The 22,280-nt window shown below is 50.0% G+C and overlaps 1 pseudogene; it reads right to left on the bottom strand.

Moving 5' to 3' along the window:
- Positions 1-854: 854 nt before the first annotated feature.
- Positions 855-2,169, bottom strand: LOC118008642 (annotated as a pseudogene).
- Between the last annotated feature and the right edge of the window lie 20,111 nt (positions 2,170-22,280).

Genomic DNA, 22,280 nt, shown 5'->3' with positions numbered 1-22,280 from the left:
CTGAGCACAGCTCACTCCGAGGCCAGGTGGGGCAGGGCTATGTCTGTACAGGAGGGCCAGCCAGGGACATGGCCACCAAGGCTGGCTCACAGCATTGCCCCTCCCAGGAAGATAGGGTCTGAGGTCCATGCACTCAGCTTCAGGGACTGGTAAGGGCTCGTTCAGAGAGGCTAGACAGGTATGGCCCTTCACTAGGCCACTGGGTGGGCCTGGGCATGGCAGGAAGGCAGCCTTCAGGACTTCAAGGGGGCTCGGGATGCCCCCCTACGAGTCCTACTTTCCAGAGCTCAGGCCAGTGTGCTGGGAGCCCGGCTCAGGATGGCCTAAACATCCCCAGTGAACTGACTGGAACAAAAGAACACAAGACTCCAACCGAATGCACTAGAAGCGCCCCCTCCATACTCCTACCAGACAAATGGAAATCCGAGACGTTGGGCCACGTGCAGTTAAACAAAACAAACACGAGACAAAAACCTATTCAAATCCGACGGTCAGGCACTTGGTCAGGTGACCGTGAGATGCAGGAACAGTGGGCAGGACACCACACCCAGGGACCCGGTGAACCCTCAGCTCAGGGAGGGACCAAGCCAGCCCTGTACCCCAAGTCCCGAGGAATTGCCTCACACGGCCCTCGCCCCGCACCCAGCCGCCTCCTGGCTCCTCTAAACAGGAAGCCGTGCTCACCACCAGGGAATGTGGAGACCCTCTCCTGAGGGTCTGAAACGTAGCAGGGGGCAGAGAGACAGCATCGGGGGCCACCAGGCTTTGGCACGAAATGTGGAGTGGCCTATCTGCATCAGGTGACTTCAGGGTCCTGGCCATCCTCCCTGGACAAGGCTGGGGGCCTGGAGGGCCTAAGTGTAGAAGATGACCTCCGAGATGAGCCTGTCCTCCATGGACCTGCCTTGTTGCTCCTGGCCACAGAGCGGAAGGTAAAGCACGTCTTAGCGCTCCGTCGTGGGTGACTCCTGGGTCACCTTTGGCAGGCCTTTGGTGCCTAATGAGTGAGTCCAGGCCCTTCAGCATGGCACACGCTGTGTGGTTCCAGAAGGTGCTGGTGGAACCCTCACAGCTGAAACCGCTGTCGTTCTGGCCCGTGGTCTGTCCATGTGGATGATCTGGATGTTCACATGGTAATCAGTGGGCCCGTGGATGGAGCCACAGAGCCCAAAGCCAACCACGAAAATGCTCTCGTTGATGGAGAGTACCCCCAGCGGCTCTCCCCCTGCTGGAGGCTGTTCATGCTGCTGCACCCCTTCCTGCAGAGGCAGGAGAGCCCCTGGTGGATGATAGTCCTTATGTGGCTGAGGGCGGCCGGTCAAGTGCGGGAAGAGGCTGCCCGCCTCGCGGTCCACGAGGATGCCCTTCTGCGCGGGCTCTGCAGCAGACTCCTCGAGGGTCATCAGGGGGAAGCGGATGAGGGCGAGCGCCTCGCCCAGAACCTTGCACTTGTTCTCAGGCCTCACCTGCGGCTGCTGTCGCCGACCCTCAGCCTCGGACCAGTGGCCTAGGATGCTGAACAAGCGTACCTCCGAATGCCCAGGGTGTTCGGCCCCAGCCCGGCCACCAGCGATGTCTGTGAAGCCCTCGGCAGAGAGGCTAGACAGGTATGGCCCTTCTAGCTGTGTTTTTGCCGGCGTTCTCCAGGCAAGGGCCGGCCGGCTGCCGTTCCTGGAAGAGTCTGGCCCGCGTCGGCTGTAGGAACGCGGCGTGGGCCTCGAGCGCCAGCACTGCATGCTTCTCCGCGGTGTGCCCGTGGCCTTGACCTCAGGGGAGCAGAGAAACTGGAGCAGGGCCAGGAAGAAGGCCGGCTCCGCCTCCGGCAGCTCGATCTGGGCGCACGCGGTGCCGTGCCCCTGAACATGGCACGGAAGGCGGCCCCTTGTCGGCCTGCAGGTGCACAGCCCAGAGCGCCTCGTCGTTGAAGAGGAAGGCCAAGCGCTCCTCGGAGTGCGCTCGGGGGCCTGCCAGTGGCAGTCGGGCCACGCAGCAACCCCGCCACCCTGGTCCTCGGCCGCCCACCCCCCCCCCCCTTCCGGCTGGGATGCCCTGCACACGGGGCGGCGACCGCGTTGGCGTTGGGTCCCGGGCGCTCCCACCCACCTTGCCGGGGCGGGACCTCTGGGCCAGGCCTAAGCGCATCCTATCGCAGTTCATCTTCCCTTCCATGTTTTTAGTCGCTGTGAACGCTGGTGAACTCCTCAACCCCGCTTGGTCTGGCTTCTGTCTCAACCACTCCATCGAAACTGCTCTTTGCAACTACCTATTTGTTGTTCCGCACAAAGGACCCTTAGCCGACCGCACCTCCGTAAACACCTTGGCCGCATTGCTGCTGCTGACCCCCCCTTCTTGCCAGGAAGCCCGGTCTCAGTGCTGCTCAAAAAGCATGCTGTGTGGACCCACACCAGTAGGCAAACTGTTGCTGGTCTGCCACGAGGTTAAGTGCAGAAATGAAGAATAACAAAAACTTTTGTAGCAATTTGGCAGAGCAATTTTTGCTTGCTGAAGCTAATAATAATAATAAAAAAATGGGGTTTGTATTTTGGATGCCTGTTAATTTTTGCTAATCCGTTTTATTGTATTTTATCACCAAAGTATTGGTCTGGGACACATGATGGTGGTGGTGGGGGGGAATCCGTAGTCCTTCTCCAAAGATAATGTAAGAAATACTGCCATAAGACCTTATCTTCTCTGAATCCAACTCTCCTGGCTTCCGTCCCACTCCACTCTTCAGAAGTTTGCACGTTGCCTTCATCTCTCTCAGGCCCACAGATTTCCCCTTTCCCGATGAATGCCTGTGCATCTGTTGGATCTCCGCGGAGAGGCCGCCCCTCCAGGAACCTCTCCTCTGCTCTGCCCAGAGCCCCGTACTGTCCATAGCATCAACATAACAGTGCACAGCAGATTTGCGTCACAGCCGCCAAGCCTCATTGTTCCCTCAGCCCCTAGGCGGGTGCCTGGCACACGAGGGAGACCAGTCGACCTCCGTGGTATGAATGAGTTTCACCTGAGGCCGCCTCGGGAGCACACCATGCACCAACGTAGAAGGCACTTTCCATCCACGCATTGCCTCCACGTTTCTTTGCCTTCCCCAACTCGCGCAGTAGGCATCCCGGTTGTCAAAAAATTAGCAGTGAGTCAAAAAGTGGTACAATCCTTTCGGTGGTCCGAGACGAAGTTAGAAAACCCCAGGTTGCAAACCATCCTCTAGGTTATGTGATTTCTGGTTTCTGGGAAGGGAGAAGGAACAGCAGTGGCATTTCAGTGGGAGAACTCATCCTGACGGTCTGAGTCCCAGAATGGAAGAGATCTGCCAGCCTTTGTGGAGGAAAGTGCCTGACCTTCATATAAGCACAGATGGGGAATCAGGAGTCTGGATTGACGCCTTGGCCTGGTAGAGTGCCGCCCACCAAATGAATGCCCCAGCCTTCCCTGTCTTATGCCTCAGTATCCTGTAGAGTGAGTGAACGGCAGCCAGCATGACCCTTGGGGCTAAGCTAAGGGGGTTACTAATTAGTGATCCTATAGCACACTGAAAATAGAAATATCAAGTGTTACTATTAATAGTCATATTTCCTCTGTTCTGGTTTCCAAGGTCCCTTATGCTTTCCCTCCAGAACCTCTGGAAAGTAACAAGAAATGTGGTTTGGAGGGAAAAGAGAGCTATAACTGTAGTGTAATTCAGTATGACTGGAAAAATAGAATGCAGATGAATAGGATGCCTTTCTAGAGTGACCCTGAAGACTGAAACCCTTAGATGTTAACTGCTGTAATACATAAAACATAAACCTTTGGCATTGAAAAGAAAAAAAAAAGCAGAAACAAAGGACAAGTGAAACACTGACAAAAATATTTTTTACATAGATAGCAACTGAAAGAAGAGTATCCTTAATATATAAAGTGCTCTTTCAATCAATAAGAAAATGAGGAATACCGAAATAGGAAAATGGGCAAAAGGCACAAGTAGGCAAGCCACAAAAGAAGAACTATAGATCAACTCTATATGAAGACTGAAGAGGTGCTATTTCATTTGGTATCTCTTTGATTACCAGTGAGACGGAACCTATACAATACAATTTTTCATTTATCAGCTAAGCAAAGATTAAACATATTCATCCTCCCCAGGCCAAGTGAGGGGAAATGGGCATTTACATTTGCCACTAATGGGACTGTAAATAGGTACAGCCTTTTTGAAGAGCAACTTGGCAATGCAGAACAAAAACCTTGTCCTTTGACTCATAGATTCCACCTGTAGGAGAGAATCCTAAGGCATAATCAAACAAGTAAACAAAGACGTGTATGGTAAGATTGGTTATCTCGGTGAGGTTTATAGTAGCAAAACCAGAAGCTAATCTAAATGTGTATCAATAGATGATTGGTTAAGCATACAGTGGAATACTATGCAGTCACTTTTAAAAGACGAATAGCTTTGTATCTACTGATATGCAAAAATGTCCATGACATGTAGATGTCAGTTAGTGGGAAAAAAAAGTTGGAAACAGAGGTGTAGGATGCTTTGATTTTTTGAGCATTTTAAAAATGTATATGTGTAGAAAAACGTCTGGGTAAAAGCACTCTGCAATCATACTTTTTGGATGATGAGATTACAGGTGATTTTTATTTTCTTCTTTTATACTTTTCCATATTTCTTGATTTTTTTTTTTTTTTCACAAAGAAAATTCACGGTTATCTCCATTGAAAAATACCTCTTAGGGAGCACTTGGTCTGATTATTCTGGCTGTTTTATGGAATTGGAAGGAGCAACAAATAAAGACCTACATACATAAAATAAGGAAGTGAAATTTTTAATCAGTGAAAAATTTGATTGTTTCTCTCTGGAATCATTATTTCCTTATTCATTTTGGAATCCCCTCACTTCATTCATGGAAGCTTCCCTACTCTTACCAGCCTCATCTTTTTCTTTTGAAAATATCCTGGAATAGTCTATCACAGTAGCTGTCCCTGAAATCATTATTGGGTATAATAGTACATGTATTTTTAATTTTTAAAATCACTAATAAAAAATAATTGCCATTCAACTCTGCTAAAAAAAATTAAAAAAGCATCTCTCCCCAGGGATATATATTATGACCTCAAACCTCTGAGTGAAGCTGTGCACAGGTCTTGCTGGGCCCAGCTCCACTGGGCTCACTCTCGCCAAGAGCTCAGGGCACTCTTCACCTTTGCTGGGAGCCCACATCCCAGCTAGTGCCTCCGAGGGACCTTTGCACGTGTCGACATCTGGTGATATTCTTATTGGACCAAATCAGGGTCTGATCCCATATTTAGAAATGTAACCTGGGGTGCCAAAGTGTGTTCTGTTGATAAGTCTTATGCCATCTCAGTCTAAGTGTTAGGATAGGAATATGAAGAATGTACCAGTCTTTTGCTGAGAAAGTATTTGCTAGAAAAATAAGAATATAGAAGAATCACAGTTCTCTAGACTATATTATTATATAATTTATAATGGTTTATATATTATATACATATATATCTTTTGATATATAATAATACATATATAAGTACACAAACATAATAGTGCATATATATCTTTTGATATGTAGTATATATATATATACCTTACATATATACCATATATATATAATATTAGAACCATAAGAAATTTCTTATATTCACTCCTTTTGGCCTATAGAAATGACAATTTCGTATGGTTCGAACTTACATGTTATTGTTCTGTTGGTAGTATCTGGACAGTTTTACACTACTAGAAGAATTAAACAGATCATAATTTCCCGATGATGTTGTTGTTGTCTTTGTAGATCAGAGAAAACTTCTTTCCAGAGAAGCCGAAAAGTGTACATTTTACGTGGCTTTGCCTTTGACCAAAGTGTACCTATGTGTGTTTGTATGTGTGTGCTCTTAGAAACTCAGTAGAAAACCGTCCCACAAATTAAAAAAAAAAAAAAAAAAAAATGAGTCTTAATCTAACTTCCTCCGGTGCTCTATTCAATAATTGCTTTGTTGAAGTTGCCTTTTGAGTCTGTGCCTTTTTTCAGACCTTTCATCTTTAAAAAATGGGAAAAAAAATTTTCCCAGGCGACATTCCTGTATTGCTTTTGATTTTGCACATTATGGGCTCCCCCGGTCATCCTTGGAGACCGTTCCATCCTTTGACAGCTGGCCAGAGGCATGAAGCAACTTACCCACGCGCACCCAGCTGATTAGGGCAGAGCTGGGACCAGAACCCTGGGCTTTTCTACCTTTCCACCCTGCAGAGGGAGTGGGGGCTGTTATCATCAGCCCCCCTCACCAAGGACAGGCCCTGGGCTGAGTTAAATAGCAGGGCCAGGAACCCATGGCCTGGAAGGTCGGAGGGAAAAGATCATCAGTTGACAAATGATTGTGATCACTATTAATGTTATTATTCATACGCTGTGTCTGTGGCAGAAAACGCAGGTTTATTTAAAATGCACATAATAATTTGAGTTTGCTCCAACATTTATTTTCTGTCTAAATTATTTTTTAACTGATATGAGTGCCAAGGCTTGTGAAGACAAAAAGCAAGGCTTTTTAAAAAATCCATAACCTTAAATTAAGACCACATTTATTCACACCGCTGCTTGCAGCCCAGAACTTTCTCCCTTTTAACCCTTCAGTGACATCAGCAAGCCACATTTCCACCTCTTCTTGGCCCAATTTGTATTTTTTTTCTGGTAATAACTGCATTGCAAGGCCAGAAGAATATAATGCATTTCACAGTAAGACTCTTAATGGGATTTTTAGTAAACTGGCCTGACCAGCCCACTTCCCCCGCGAAAAGATGCCTGTAATTGATCTCTACGTAGAAACAGCAGCTGGTGATCAGAACCACTGTGCTCTGGTGGGTAATTATTTTATCAGGACAAGCACTTCCATCACCATAAGAGAGAAACGGCAGGACCTGGGCAGAGACACACAGAGAGGGCCAACCAGACAGACAGACACAGATAAGACCCAGCGGGAACCCGGCTGCAGGGCCCACAGCCGCGCAACCTTAAATGGAAAGTTTCTGATAACCCATGATGGATCGGAGCCAGGTGGAGGCAGGGAAGGCCTTGGGGGTTAGCTACAAAGCGTGGGCGGGGGGGTGGGGTGGAGGCGGGGGTGGCGGTGGTCAGAAAAGGCCGGCTCCCTGGAGCTCCTGTGCTTGCCCTGAGCTTTGTTAGGGGGCGCTGTGGGGCCGCAAGCACCGATTCCCCACCCTGCAGACGCGGCAGCTTCAGGCGGCCTGCAGTCCTTGAAACCCGCATAGCTCTCTCTTTTGGCAAAGAGTAGGTGTGTCCTGGCCAGGTTCCAGTTTGGGTAATTACAGCCTGTCAACCTAAATTCCCCCCAGGATTGCAGTTAAATATGGTACCCGTCTTCACAATTAAATTTTAGCTCTAATAGGACACTCGATTGTCGTGTTACGTGACAGTTAAGTAGCAGCCGCGTTGTACCCCAGAGGTAGCTGCACTTTTGTGGGGACTACAAAGATTTCTCTGGGTCTAATAAATGACCTGTGTGGACAGAATCGGGGTGGGAGGGAGGGTCTTGCTGCTAAATTAGAGTTGGTAACTGTAAGACTTTGCTCCTCATTAAAATTTTTTCCCCAAACTCTTTCAGGGGGATAAAACAGGGGAACACGTCACCTGGCCATTTCATTTCCAGTTCTTTGACCTGGAAAAAAAAATCAGGATGCCAAGTTGCTGCAGGCCAGATGAAGTCTCCGACTATCTGTCCGGCCCCCGGTCCCCTCGGTTCCTTTGTCTCAACATCACAGGCGTCCTGGCCTTTCTCTGAAGTTACCATGTACTGCCCCCTGGAACGTCTTTCTTTTGTTCTCTGCTTACGGAGACCTTTCATCCGAGCAAGGTCCAGCTCAAAAGCCACCTCCTTCGTGATGTCATCCATGATCTTCTACTCCAAAGTAAGCGTTGCTCCTCTTCTGGCCCCCAACCGATGGGACTGTTATCCTTACTCAGCATTTATTCAAATTTGTCTTACGCAGTATTATAGTCGGTTGTTACACGGGCACTAAACTGTGAGCTCCTTGAGGACAGGGGCCTTGATTACTTTTCCTGATGCCGGACCACAGCGCTGACTAAATATTTCTGAAGGAGGGAAAGAAGGCATCTGCTCTTCCTTTTCCGAGGGCATAAATAAGAATAGCTGATATTGGTCGAGTGCTTGCTGTATGTTGATCATCGTCCCGACCACCTTATATGTGTTAACTCAGCCCTCGCCATCTCATAAAGCCTTGTTATTATGGTCTCATTTTTATAGATGAGAATAGTGAGGCACAGAGAGGTTAGTTAATTTGCCCAAGGCCACACAGCCCATCAGCGGCGGCGCCAAGAGCGAAACCCACAAGGCTTCTTCTCCCCACAACCTTTTGCCCTTATACTGCAGCATCAGATAAGGCTTTAATTAAACACGTCAGTCCCCCCACTGTCTTCCATATTTCAAATCTATCCAGGTCTTCGAGAGCACAGCTCGGTTTCTAAAGGGGCGAGTGTGAGGACGGGAGAAGGTGATGACACGTAACGCACCTGTCGCCCTTCTACGCAGGCCATCCTAAATAACGAGTGGGATGCTTTCCAAAATCCACATTCTTGTTTGTCAGTTTCCATCCTTGGGCAATTATTTCACACCGAAAATGAGAAGGTGATAATCTAAAGTATTCGCAGCCAGTCTTGCCAACAGAGGTGTGAGCAAGGAGGAACATAGCATGTTGTGATTAGAGAGAGAAGCAACAAACCCCAGTGACTGCAAAGCGTTAAGGAAGGGGTCAGCCTCATTATTCTCATGCATAGTTTGTGCACCTATAGAAATATTTTGTTCCAACAAGTTAATTCCTTCAAGCGGTGAGCGCTGAGTGTGGCAGACACGTTTAGGTTTCTTAGGTGTCTTGACGCTTTCTCCCCACCCGGCTGGGGGAAGGATTTCTGCAGCTCAGCTCGTGCAATTAGAAACAGCCCCACAGGGCAGAGGTGCAGCCTGCGTTCAGAGATACTCTTCTGCCGCTGAAATAAAAAACAGCCTTTGAGAATATTCTCCTGCCAAAATCATTTCAGCATTTCACTGTCACACAGCGGGAGGCCGGGAGAGAGAGAGAGAGAGAGAATCCTTTCCTCGCACAACCGGCAAGACCTCGTGAGTTTTTCCCGCGTGCAAGGAAATTAATTAATTTCCTTTTTTATTTTTGAAAAAGGGGGCCAGAAAAACATAGTTCAAGATGTTACATTTTCATACGGAAGAAGTCTCAATTGTAAATGAGTTCCTCTTTTAAGACAAGGCTGTAATTAGATTGCCCGGGGTGATGATGAATGGAGAGGGTGAAGGGTCCTCGCTTCTTTCTGGAGAAAGCAGCACCCTCGGAGGCAGAAGGAAGGGCTGCCTCGGGCGCCCACGCTGCTGCCAGCGCCACAGACTTCTCTCCCGCGAGGCGGAGGGGGGAAAGGCTGTTTCTGAACCCAGGACGAAGAACCACAGGATCCGCGCTCCGGAGGGCGAGCCCAGGCGGTTGCCGCAACGGAGGCCGGCAGTGCCGACAGGGGGCGCTGTCCGAGGCCCCGCGGCCTCCCTTCCTGCAGCATCTCTTCCAACGCGGGTTATCTTTGCTCCGGCAGTTCACCGAAAAGATGAGTGAACTTGGGAACCGCTTCAAAAAGGCCTTATTTTTTGCTGTTGTTTCTACATGCCCGCTACAGGCTGAAGTGTATCCCTCCCCCGCATCTGGATGTTGATGCCCTCACGGCCAGGACCTCAGAAGGCGACTGCCTTTGGAGACGGGGCCTTGAAAGAGGTGATTAAAGTAAAATGAGGCCCTTAGGGTGGGCTTAATCCAATCTGACTGGTGGTGTCCTTCTAAGAACCGGGCATTCGGACACACAGAGAGACGGGGGGGCGGTTGGGGGGCTGTGCGCGGGCAGAGCGCTTGGCGGGTGAAGACACAGGGAGCTGCCGCTGTGTCTAGGCCGAGGACCACACCAAACCTGCCCACACTTTGATCTTGGATTCCCCGCCTCCAGAACTGAACAAACAGAACAGAACAAAGGCCTGCTGTTTGAGCCACGCAGAGTTTACGGGCAGCCCGAGCCGACTGATGCCCAAGTATTTTTCAAAATGCGGTCCACGGACCTCTTCCATCAGAAAGTGGAGAGCGGATGAAAATGCAGATCCCGGGGCCCCGTGCAGGCCCGCTAAATCAAATCCCCGGGGCCCCGGGACCTGCAGTTTCCCGCAAGCACCCCGGGCCGTTCCGGGCCCCCCTGAAATCGGGGCATGCCCGCAGCCAGAACGTGCTGAGAGAAAGTGTCACCTCGGTGGTGATCGGCAGAGGGCTGCCGGAAGGCCACGCGGCCCGAACCGCCCCCCCGCCCTACCGCCCCTTCCAAAAGCATTCTTTGCAGTTAAACATTGCCTTCTCCCTGGTGGATCTCTTTCCAGTGCAAATAGCTCCTGGATGGGGGTGACAAATTAAGTCAATAACCTTTGAGTATGAATTCATTTATCAGCCGAATTCCTGTGGGATTGGAAGGATGCCAAACCTGAGCAAACCCGGAGAGGGGGGCTGAGTGGGGGTGCAGAGACAGAGGCGTGGTCGGCTCGGGGAGCAGGAGCCACCTTCACGACTTAGCTCGGGGCTAGCCCCACCGAGGGTGAGGCAGCCCCAGCAAGGGGGCGGCCGCAGAGCACACGGCCGTCGGCTCTCGGGCAGGAAGGGGGACAGAGACGTGGTGGCGAGGTTTCTGGGAAAAGACCACTGACTCCCGGCTGCCTACCGTCTTCCTGTTTGCCGCTGGGAAGCCGAGGGCAAAGCCAGGCCTACCTGCCTACCTCTGGGTGAGGTGCACAGAGGCAGGTGGACAGAACAGGGGAGAGGCCACGGGGATGGCAGCAGGGGTGGATATAGGCAGGGACGGGACACAAGGTATTCAACAACTCCTATGGGCTCGACAAGGCCCCATCCGAACAGGAGGCAGCCAGGGGCGGGAGCAGAATCCTCACCAACCCCTTTGTTTGGGGGTTCACCTGTCCGGGCCCCTGGCCTGCGCCTGGCACGCTGCGCAAGGCACAGGTCCCAACCCCAGAGAGGGTCTGGGAGGGAGGCTCTTTCGTCCGGCTCTGTACTCCCTGGCTTTCATCGTTTCTTTCCTTGCAGGGAAAGAGGGGGCCTCCCTCCCCTCCCCCAGCCCCAGAGGCCTGGCTTAATTCGCTTTGCGATTCCAGCTCGGCGCGCTCCACACCCACGCAATTCACATGTGATGGTGGCACCTATGTCCTGCGGTTTCTGGAGTCTTCCAGCAAGTCCTCATGGGCGGGGGGCATCCGCCAGGGTGTCGAGGTCAGTCTCCTGCCTGCGGACAAGGGAGCACCTTCGAGAGAGCTCTCGGGAGGCTGTGGCGCTTGTGGCCGGCTCAGAAGTCCCGGCATCTGGATGGAGAATGAGCCCGAGCTCGGAGCCCTCTGCAGGGCTGGATGGTCCCCCTGTCCCGAGCCGGAGCATCAAGGACGTGCCAGCACCCAGGGCACGCTGCAGCCCATGGGGTGCTCTGGCATCGAGCAATGCGCTTCCTGGCTTCCCATTTTCTATGCAAAAAGATGAATGTGAGGCGAAACCTCCCACAGACACCGGCCCAGGCTTCCACGCTGTTCCTTGAGGCAGCAGATGGCTGGGAGGACAAGGATCAGCTCGGCCAGAACAGTCGCAGGCCAGCCACTGTTCTTTCTCAGGACAGTGCTCCTCGTGACAGCAGACCGCGTTGGGGCCCCACCCAGTCACCCTGGGGTCCCTTTGGCCGCTTTGCGTGTGCACTCTGTTCCTGCCACCCAGCTTTGACTCGGCGCCCGCCACGCATCCTCAGGCTACGGGGCTCGTGGTCACTGGCGGCTGGGGACAGGGGTGTGAGAGCCCAGCTCCCCTCGCTGGGCCGTGTCCGCTCAGAGGCAGTCACCCTCCAGAGCTGTCTTGCCAGTGAGGCCAGGCCAGGACATGCCTGTGTGGGCCCTGCGTGGCTCCTCCTCTTCTCCTTTCCTTTCCTGCTTCCCCTTGGCCCCTGCAGGTCACCCCCTTGCCGAACCACTCACACACAAATCCTGATCTCAGGGGCGGCTTCTGGGCTACTGGACGTAGCTTATGCATTAAAAATCCCGTCATCCTCCCCTGAGAATCTCATCCCCGAGAGAAATGCCCACTCCCTTGTCCCCCAGCCAGCTCCGGGGGGGGGGGGGGCAGCTACCACTCTCCTTGGCGGCAAGTTCAGGAACATGGGGGCCTTGCAACATCTCTCTGACCCCATCCTTCTCCCTACTGCCGCCCCACTCCTCAGCTCAGGCCCCTCTCCTTCACCTGGACTGAGACAATAAACCCGAGGGCTTTACGTGTCCACCTCCTATCTCCCATTTTTCTGGAAGATCTAGAACACTGCGAGCACATGCATCCTGCTCAAGTACTGGTCTAATTCTCTTTATCATTCTCTCAATCACCAAGTCTTCAGCAACAACCCAGTTCTTGCCAAAAGAATTCCACCTTCCTTGTCTGGGTATTCAAAGCCCTTCCCAACATGCCTCTGGCCTGCATCTCCAAATTTCTAAGGGGGCCAAGATGGGAAGCCCCTGCTCCCTCTTCCCACTGAGCACGTTCACCAAGGATGGGCCATGTCCAGGTGCTGAGATCATCACAGTGGCTAAGGTCATGATGTAAAAGATGACAGATGACAGACACCAGAGAGGCAGGTGGATAAGGAGACCCACTGGATAGGAAGTGAGAGATCTTTCTGATTTTAGAAGTTGGCTTTTTTTTTTTAAACTTATAGCCTTCTTACGGGGGACCATAGAATATTTTTGGATTCTCCCTCCTGGCACCTGTTTAATTGGGTCTTTACCTAATGGGGCCTATCTCCAGCCTTGAGGCCTTCAGGCTCACCAGGGTGCCACACAGCTGACACCCACCCATGGCCCTCACGCTAGTCGGGATGTGAGGCCCGCTTGCTCAGGCTTTTTCTTCTCCCAGGCCCCAGAACAAACCCACCTCCTGCCCCCTGCAGGTTTCTGACCTTGGGCTTAAGTTCCCTGTGCGGGTCTTTACCGTGTCCCCTCCAATGCGGCATGAGGCATGGATGTCCCACTTTTCCATTGGTTCTCTACAAGAACCTGAGTTCTCCCCATAGCAAGGCGCTCTTCGGTTTGGCCGAGCTCTGGGAACTTCTCTCTGGACACTCTGTTGTCCGACTTGGCCCTCTATCCATGCCCTCGGTCAGTTATAAACTCCTTGAGTGTGGTGGACACTCCACGGCACTGCCCAGACCACCCCCCCTTCAGAGGAGGACTTGCTGTCCAGCCCCATAGTCAGCCTCCAGATGTCAGCCCTTCCGTGTCTGTCTGAGCTGCTGAGAGCTGCTTCGCCCAAGGTCATGTCCTTTCTGGGGTGGCCCTCGTCCGGTGAGTGGGCGAGGCAGGAAAAGGAAGGCCTGGCCATTTGGGTCCCACATGGGACACCCTCAGGGACAATTCTTGGTCTAGAGCTCCCTGCTGGGTTGGCTGAAGTTTTGTCGGGTCCGGTTCACAGTTCTAGCTCTTTCTCTGTACAATCTTGCTTTCAAGAGACATCTCATACCCCAGACTTGGTCTGAGCGTTGACAGCTGGTGAGCACACCAGGAACTCTGGGCCGAGGGGCCACAGCTATGGCTCCCTGTGTATCCACAGCCCTCACCTGCGGGGCTTGCTCTTGGGAGCTGCTCGGCAAACGTTTGCTGCTTTTTTTCATTGCTGCTCATCACCGCTAACATTTAAGGGGCAGGTCCGTGTGCCTGGCATCAAGGGGAGCAGCCTGAGCATTTGACACGAACATGACCTTGAGTCCTCAGACAAGCCCACAAGAAAAGCATCATTCTTACTGCCACTTTAAAGATGAGAGAACTAAGGCCCAGGGAGCAGGCGAGAGAGTGAGAACTTGAGCCCAGGCAGCCTGACTCCTGAGCCAGACTTTCTCACCATCATGCTGGAGCTAAGAACTAAACGCCGCAGGCAACTACTAAGAGTTAAGAGGAACCAGAGGGTGACACAAGGCAGCGTCAGAAAGCCAGAGGGGACCAGACACAGTGTCGGAAGGGCAAGCGTCCCTGTGGGGCTGGCAGGCTCGGGAACTTTCTCAGCCTCTCTCATCCGGGACAGCCTTCTCCGTTTGCCCTGCTTAAAACCAGGGTGTTATAGGCAGCCTGAACCAGCCCCACACATACCCTAACCTCCCTGAAGCAAGCCCAGAGAGGTTAAGGAACTTGCCCAAGGTCACAGAGCTGGCTGGTGTCTAGCCCTCCAGACCCACGGGGGTTCCCAGCCCATTGGGCTCCATCGTCTTTCCCTGTCCCCTCCCTACCACAATCCTAAAGCTCTCTGATAGTTGCTTGGTGGACCTTGGAGCAAGAATAGCACTTCCCGCTTGGCTAGGTCTGCCTTGGACCCAGGAGCCTGCTGGCTCCTCAGTCATGCCCTCCTCGCTCGCCCGGCCCCATCAGTATTCCGAGCACCTCTGGCACGTAAAGGCAAGGGGACTGAGGTAAGGGCAGTTGTAAGAGGGATGCAACAGCGCTACCTCATTTTTATTGCCACCTTGCCAAAGTTCTATTATTACATTTCTCACTTCCCCTTAACATTAAAACATAACAGCGCAGTGGCAAGTGGTTAAGTGCTATGAAATCAAACAAGCCTTGGTGTGAAACCCGCCCTACCTCTTTCTAGCAGTGTGACCTTGAGAAATTTACTGAAATTCTTTGAGCCTCAGCTCCTTCCTCTCTGTGGTGGGGAGAAATAATGCTCAAGAGTTGCTTCATTGGGTAGGTGGGAGGGCGAACAAAATAATGAATGCAAAGGGCTTTGCATAGGGCTCTGGGACACAGTGAGGCCTGTAAATTGTAGCTAGTGTTATTTTGATTAAAGATACATACGAGATAACATATGTAGCCCCCAGTAAGCATTAATCTGCCGTCCTTGTCAGGGAAGAACGAATCAGCACATGCCTTAATTAGGGCTTCTCATAACCGAGAGGACTTATCTGATAGACGTGATGCTTCTCGGGATGGAGACAGAACCAGACTCACCATCTCTGGACCACAGTCCATCCTCAGGCAGGCTCAGGCCGATGTAACCCCTCCTCTCCAAACTCACCGTGGGATGACATCCATAACCCCCACCATCCGGGTTTCCTTCAAGTCAGAACGAAGGCAGTCTGCGCGAATCATCCAGAACCGGGTGGAAGTTCGGCATGGGAAAGATAGGCAGCGTTTCGATAACTCAGGAGACTGAGCTCACAAGGGCCATGCTCACTGTGCTCCCACTGCAAACACACAGAGATATCTGATAAGACATAATGAAAAAATAAATAAGTACACAGCTTGAAATGGAGGAAGGACGGAGGGAGGGAAGGAAGGAAGGAAGGAAGGAAGGAAGGAAGGAAGGAAGGAAGGAAGGAAGGAAGGAAGGAAGGAAAGAGGGAGGGAGGGAGGAAGGGGGGAGGGAGGGAGAAAGGAAGGAAGGAAGGAAGAAATGAACAAAAAAAAAAAAAAAAGAAAGAGATCCCCAGGTTCTCAAAGGGATCCTCCATTTCAACTAGCAGCATTTATTACCTGAAGCAAAAATGATGGAGTGAATAACTAGAGTACCACATTTTAATTTTTGAGAGGATGGCCATAAAGATCACAGAGCCTAGGCTTCCAAAGCCCTTAGACATCAGGCAGCAGGATGCAGTAAGATCAGGCTGCCCAGCACAAGGCTAGCGGGAGAAAGTCAGATGGGAAGAAGAGGACTGGGTTGGTGAAGGCATCCCTGAGCAAGGAAATTTCTTGCTGTGCTCTGTCCACTCCCCTCCCGCCCACCAGGAAAACACTGGATAAATTTGGGGAGCCCAGGTGCTAAAGGATGCTTCTCCTGTCTCACTGTCCTATTTGAGTTCATATAGAATATGGGCTTGGGGATAAAATAGATCACATCCTGGCTTTGTCACTTTCTATGCATCCAACAGTGGGAGGATTATATAATCACTGTGTCTTCATTTCTTCATCAATAAAAACAAAAACAGTAGACACTTTACTACCCATTACATAGAAATGCAATTCTCAATCATTCTCAGTGCTTGCCGGGACAACACGCACACACATTAATTCTTTCTCTCTCTCTCTCTCTCTCTCTGTCTCGGACTTCCCTAAAGAGGGCATAAGAAACAATTCAATTCTAGAGGACTTATCCATTTGGCAGCTCCGTACCTGTCAGAACACTTAGAGGGGCCTGGGATTGCCTAGGAACTAAACAATCATAGACCCCTACTTCCCAGACTTGGTGGGTACTTCAGCAACGCAGTGTCATTGAAACTCTCAATTAATGACCAGCCATTGGATTTTCCAATGAGAGAATTGGTTATTAATGAAAGCCAGTGTGGACCTTAGACCTGGGCAAGCAGGACCCCTGCTCTGATCTTAGTGCTTCAAGGGACCCCAGCTTTGCAGTGCTTCCTTGAGATTTTCTAAACCCCCCTCCAATGCCTGAACTGGCCCAGAATACTGTGTGGGCACTGCCTCTCATCTTGCTACCCCAGTTCTGCGTGGGTCCTGGTCACCGGAAGTACGTACCTGAACATTTTCTATGTCCTCCAACAGTGACGGGGAGCTACCCTCCAGGGCTGGCGGTACCATCTGTCTGGATGAGGTCCCCGGAGCCCAGACCAAGACCTACCTGAGCTCAAGTCTCTGTTTATCTCCTTTGGGGGCACTCTGCAACCATCTACGTCCCTCCCAACTCCCTGAGAGGGATTGACCAGACGCTCTGAGACACTCCGAGGTTCTGTCCTAAGGCATTGTCGTAGGCCTGGTTCCAGAAGGACGGTCTGGTGAGGAGATCTTTTCTGTCGGCCAGCACAGTATTTCTCTTGCAGTATCACAAAACCTGGGCTGGCAGAATTGTGCCAGCACACTGATTTTGGTGTCTCTCATTTACATAAGACACAGGGTGAGTTCGGGGCTCTGGGCTCCCCACAGTTCACGGCTGACCTTTGAGTTTGAGCTATGAGAGCCGACCATGTGTCAGTTATAGCTTCTCCTTGTCCCAACTCCAGGGCCAGCTCCAGTCTAGGGCACCATCGCCCTGTGTGCGTCCTGTAGCTGGCACCCAGAGTAGGCACCCGCCTCTTCCTCAGGCTCCATCCCTAGTCCTCCAGGGGCCCATCTCCTCCGAAGGCTCCCTGGACTGTTGCTCTGCAATATCAACGGACCTTTCTGCTCTATGTCTTCTCTCACCTTCCATCAACACAACATCAGGCTCTCCTGGGCTCGTCTCAAGCTACGCAAGATAAGGGATGGACATCTCTCGCACATATGAGACTACTCTTCTCTTTCTGCCCATGCCCCCTCACCTATCCTCCCCACTGGCAGTGATGTGTGAAAAGCAAGGGTGGGGTCAACGTCATAAGAGATCACATTCTAGAAAGGCAATGATGACGGCTTACAGAGACCAAGGGAAGATCCGAGTGGAAGATGTGTTGTTCGGCATTCGAACCATAAAATTCTAGACGGTAAGTTTCACATGACCGGACAAGGGATTATCATTTGCATCTTCTTGCATACTCAGGAAGACGGGCATTTGTGATGGTCATCAATGAGACACAGGAGTGACCTTTGAGAGAGTCACTGGCCCCTCCACCAGTGTTCGAGGCGGTGCTCCGGATGATGCAGCACGCTGGGTGACGTCAACCAGCTTTGCATAAGTGTCGTATGAGGGAGCTGGAAAGGCACGAAGATCTGTCTAGTTTCAATGCAAACAGGTTCCAAAGAGCTACAGCATTGTGAGTAATAACAGGAGTGCTACATTTTCCTTGTAGTGCAAGATAAGAAATTATCCAGGAATGACACATTTGACAAGAAAGAACACAAAGAATGGTTCCTGGGCCTGATATGGGAAGAGATGGTGCTGGGACACTCTGAAGAATCTTTACCCACACTGATCGGACAGTAAACACAAAAATAAAGCATGTCTTTCATACCCATCATTCTAAATCCTCACTGATAAATCGCTACCCCTCACATGAGCCCCCGATTTCAGAGCACATTTAAAAAAATTAAATTGTACCGATAGCTTGCCTCCATCCCCCTCCAAAACAGTACTTGAGTTGGTGCCCCCACAGACCTAGTGGTGACTCTAATCAAAGCCAAAGGCCATGTTGAGTTCTGGTGCTTGAACCCGTACCCCAGCCCTGTGGCTTCTTTTGTGTCATAATTGGTCTCAGTGTGCAGCAGGTAACCCCTAATTCTTAATCTAACAGTTTCCATTTGGGGCTCAGCATTTCAGCAATAAAAACAGCAGCCTGGTTATGAAGCCCAGTTAATCTGCCCCTTGCTTCCAAGTTCAAAGCTTCCATTCAGTTTGAGTGAATGACCCATTACACTGAAGATAATTATTACCTTTGTCAGGCAAAGAGTCCTCATCTGGAGATATTTGGAAGGAGCCAAGGATTTCCCATTTTCCACGGATCTCTTCCTGGGACCAATTTGATCCTCCACTGTGCTTCCCTCCTCCTTGCCTTCATGAGCTCTAACTTCAGTGTGGGGCATAAAATCGGACTTTTTTCAGTTCTGCCAAGGCTCGGGATCATGCTTTTCAGCCAGAGGTATGCGCTATTCCTTTTTGGCTTCCAAATAGAACAGACTTTTCTTGTAGGACCTTGGGGAGAGCTACAAAAAGTTGCCCCCATGCTACAATATCCTGATATTTTCCTACTAAGCCCAGTAGCTGGTGTGCAGAGGCATATTGTCTATATCTGAAGATACAGGGGGTAACAATTTAACCAGCTGCTTTGCTACTCAAAAATGAGGACTTATTTGGTTGGCAAGTAATAGACATTGATACTTAAGAGGGAAAATGACATTTCTTTTAGTTTACTCGGGCTGCCATAATAAAGTACCAGAGTGGATGGCCTTAGCAACAGAAATTTCTTCCTCACTGCTCCGGAGGCTGGAAGTCTGAGATCAGGGTGCCAGGAGAGTTGGTTCTGGTCAGGACTCTCTTCCTGGCTTACCCATGGTTGCCTCCCCACAGTGTTGTCAAAGGGTCTTTCCTCAGTGTGTGTGTGTGTGTGTGTGTGTGTAGTGAGATATCTTTTCCTCTCTCCTACTTATAAGGCCACCAATCCTATTCAATTAGGATCCCACCCTTATGACCTCATTGAACCTTAATTACCTCCTAAAAGCCCTATCTCCAAATACAGTCACATTGCGATTAGAGTTTCAACATACGGATTGTCAGGAGACACAGTTTAACCCATAACAGTTTTTATTACAGAAATTCTGGGAAGTTCACAGAGCTAAGTAATCAAGACAATCAGAACTTGTGACTGATGGAAACCATGTCAGCTCTGGATGTAAATAAAGAGAATGCAGGAAGTATACTTCGCAAGCACTGGCCTATATATAAAGATTGAGGTGTGGCCTTTGACACTTGTTCATTCAACCCAAGGTTTAAATTTTCAGGAGAGAGAGAGAGTGAATGAATGGCTAGACTTGAGTCATGTGCCCATCCTGGAACTAATAACTCTCTCCAAAGGAAAAGATGATGTTTTCTGATTGGTCGACCTGGCATGTGCGTGCGTGTGTGTGTGTGTGTGTGTGTGTGTGTCTGTAGATGAGGTCAGCTTTATCCAAATCACATAGAATAAGTTTCCCATAGGAAATGGAAGCTCTGTTAGGTGGAAAAGAGGAAAAGATAGGCAGAAACAATATATGTCCACCACAGACTGCCAAGGTTTTGTACAAAAGTATAATATTTTTGAAGGAAAATATGGCTTGGTCCAAGGAGGGAAAAGTTGCTGTGCATTATCAGCTTTGCCTTTTCAAGGTGACATTGACATGAGGAATTGAGTTTAGACCAACCAAATCTTCACGGGGCCTTGGAATTTGTTTTCCAGGTAGATTAATTTCCAAAAAAAAGAAGAGGCGAGACAAGCTTTCAATGTAAATCATTTGTCACCCCCGAGTTCCCAAATTTGTCTTTCAGGGCATGGCTATAGGCCAGACATCAGTCGCCTTATCATAAAACACCAAAACTGACTGATAAAACAATAACAACAACAACCACTTTTGGTTGCAAAAGTAGAACAGCAAAGCAAGAAATTATTGAGCACCTACTTTCTGTCTGCTGTGGTCACCCCTGTTGACTGCCTTCACCAAATCTATTCCCCACTGCCTCTCTTCTAATAGGATCTTGCTCTTGTTCAAGCAATCACTCCTTCCCCACCCACACCGTGTAACTTAGGGGAAGGCAGCCCCTACATCCAGCAACAAAGATGAATCCTGACTCATGTGAATCGATCACCATAATCCATTCCTCTTTTCTCCAGATTGACTGTCTGCAGACCCAAGCTAAAGCCAGTTGCCACGGAGCACCCTTCTGGCAAGTTACTGATTCGGGGGGAGGGCAGTAACATAAGGTTGGCTCAATGAGATGTCAAGGAAGGAATTTCTTTCCATATTTGAGAGTGGTTTGCTCTTTCTCCTCCTCTGGCCATGGACAAGCAATCCCACCACTCCAGTTGGGACCAGCAGCTCTCCTGTTTCTATGGGGGCCAACCCAAGGAAAACCAAATCCAGAGAATGGCTGATATATCGGGACCAGAGCCCTGGTTGGATCCCACCTGGAGCTCTCCTCCTTCACCCGATTATGTGAGATTATACATTTCCTAATTGTTTCAGCCGTTTGGACTCGGGATCTCTGTCACTTGTAGCCCAAAGTATCTTAAAGCCAAATAATGTGTTAAGTAGGTACTTTATATGCATTATCTCATTTTTATCCACATACCACCCACAAGGAGGTAGTATTATTATCTCTACTTTAGAGGTGAAAAAACCGAGGCCCCAAAAGGTTAAGTGGCTTGCCCAAAGTCACTCATTCACCGAATCCAGGCCCCTGTCTCCAAAACCCACATTCCAAGCCAGTAAAAGTACAGCCAAGTGGCCTTACATACTACCCCGATTCCTAGGAAATTGGAGTGAAATGGATATATTATCAAACAGATCATGGTTTTCCACTGATCTGGATCAAGGCTTCAGAGGTTCTTGGTCCATCACTTCCAACTGACCTTCAACTGCCAGGGGGTGTAATCTTTGCACCCCCTACATCTCTTGGTAAGTAAACGGCTAATGTTCTGTAAGCAAATACATCACCAGAGAATTTCCCCAAACTCTGAAAAGCCAACAGCACTGTAGGCTCTAGTTTTCTCAAGAATAGAACCCATCTGCTGACATTTCTTAGTAATGTGAACCTGAGTAAATTCCTTACCATAACAATCAGTTTCCATGTCTTTAAAATGGGTATAACAGGAGTGCCCACGTATAACACTGTTGAGTTCAAGGGAAAAAAAGTGCTTAAAGAGTTCTGTGACTTTCAGCTACGACTAAGCATCCTCAAACTCAATGACCAACGAAATCGCCATTCCATTTCACACTTACGGGTCCGCAGTGTCTGTGGCTCAGTGGACCCAGGCTAGGCTCTGTTGAGTGGATCCACTTCAAGCTTCAGGTTCAGCTGGGCTTGACTCTACGCTACAGGGGGGCACTCGGGTCTGCTCCACGTGATTTAATTCTGAGGCCAGGATAAAGGGGCTGCAGCCGCCATGAGAGGGCACAGCCCATTTCAAGTCTTTGTGGACCTCATGTCTGCCAGGATCTCATTAGCTACAGCAGTCACATGGCAAAAGGCGTGGCCATAGGGAGGGTGGAAGAACTGGCAACCACAGCCCCATCTACCACAAGCTCTTAGACCAGGGACCAACTCAGAAAATATAAGTGGTTGTTCTGGGTCATTCCAGGAATGATACTAGAGGCCCAGAGAGGCCACCAATCTCCACAGTGGATGAATAGAACGGTGATGAACCAACTTTTGCCAGCTCAGGGTTAAAAAAAGAAAGAAATGCTTCTTGATAGCATTTGTTTCACTGAAAATGACGCTGTTTATTCCCATGTGGGAAAATGAAAATGTATTTTCTCAGAACTTAGTTTACCTACTAATCATGGAGTTAATCATAGAAGAATGCCAGTGAGAAAACTGGCCCTGATTTCCGGCAACTTTAGGGTTGATATCCTGACATATGTGAGAAGTATCAACTGCGAAGTAGCTTTCTGTCCTTTCCTCCTGAGAGTAGGTGGTGGGCCTGTGTCAAGCCAGGTGGGCAGTGCTCCTTCTGTGGGCTGAAAGGCAACCCATTCATTAATTTTCCACCTTATCATATCGGCCGCAATATGGTAGTGGTCCTCAATCATTT

The sequence above is a fragment of the Mirounga leonina genome, unplaced genomic scaffold (assembly GCF_011800145.1).
Source record: "Mirounga leonina isolate KUSES-001 unplaced genomic scaffold, KU_Mleo_1.0 Mir_101609, whole genome shotgun sequence".
NCBI lineage: Eukaryota > Metazoa > Chordata > Mammalia > Carnivora > Phocidae > Mirounga > Mirounga leonina.
Note: the sequence above shows the minus strand (reverse complement) of the source record. Positions and strands in the feature narration are given on the sequence as shown.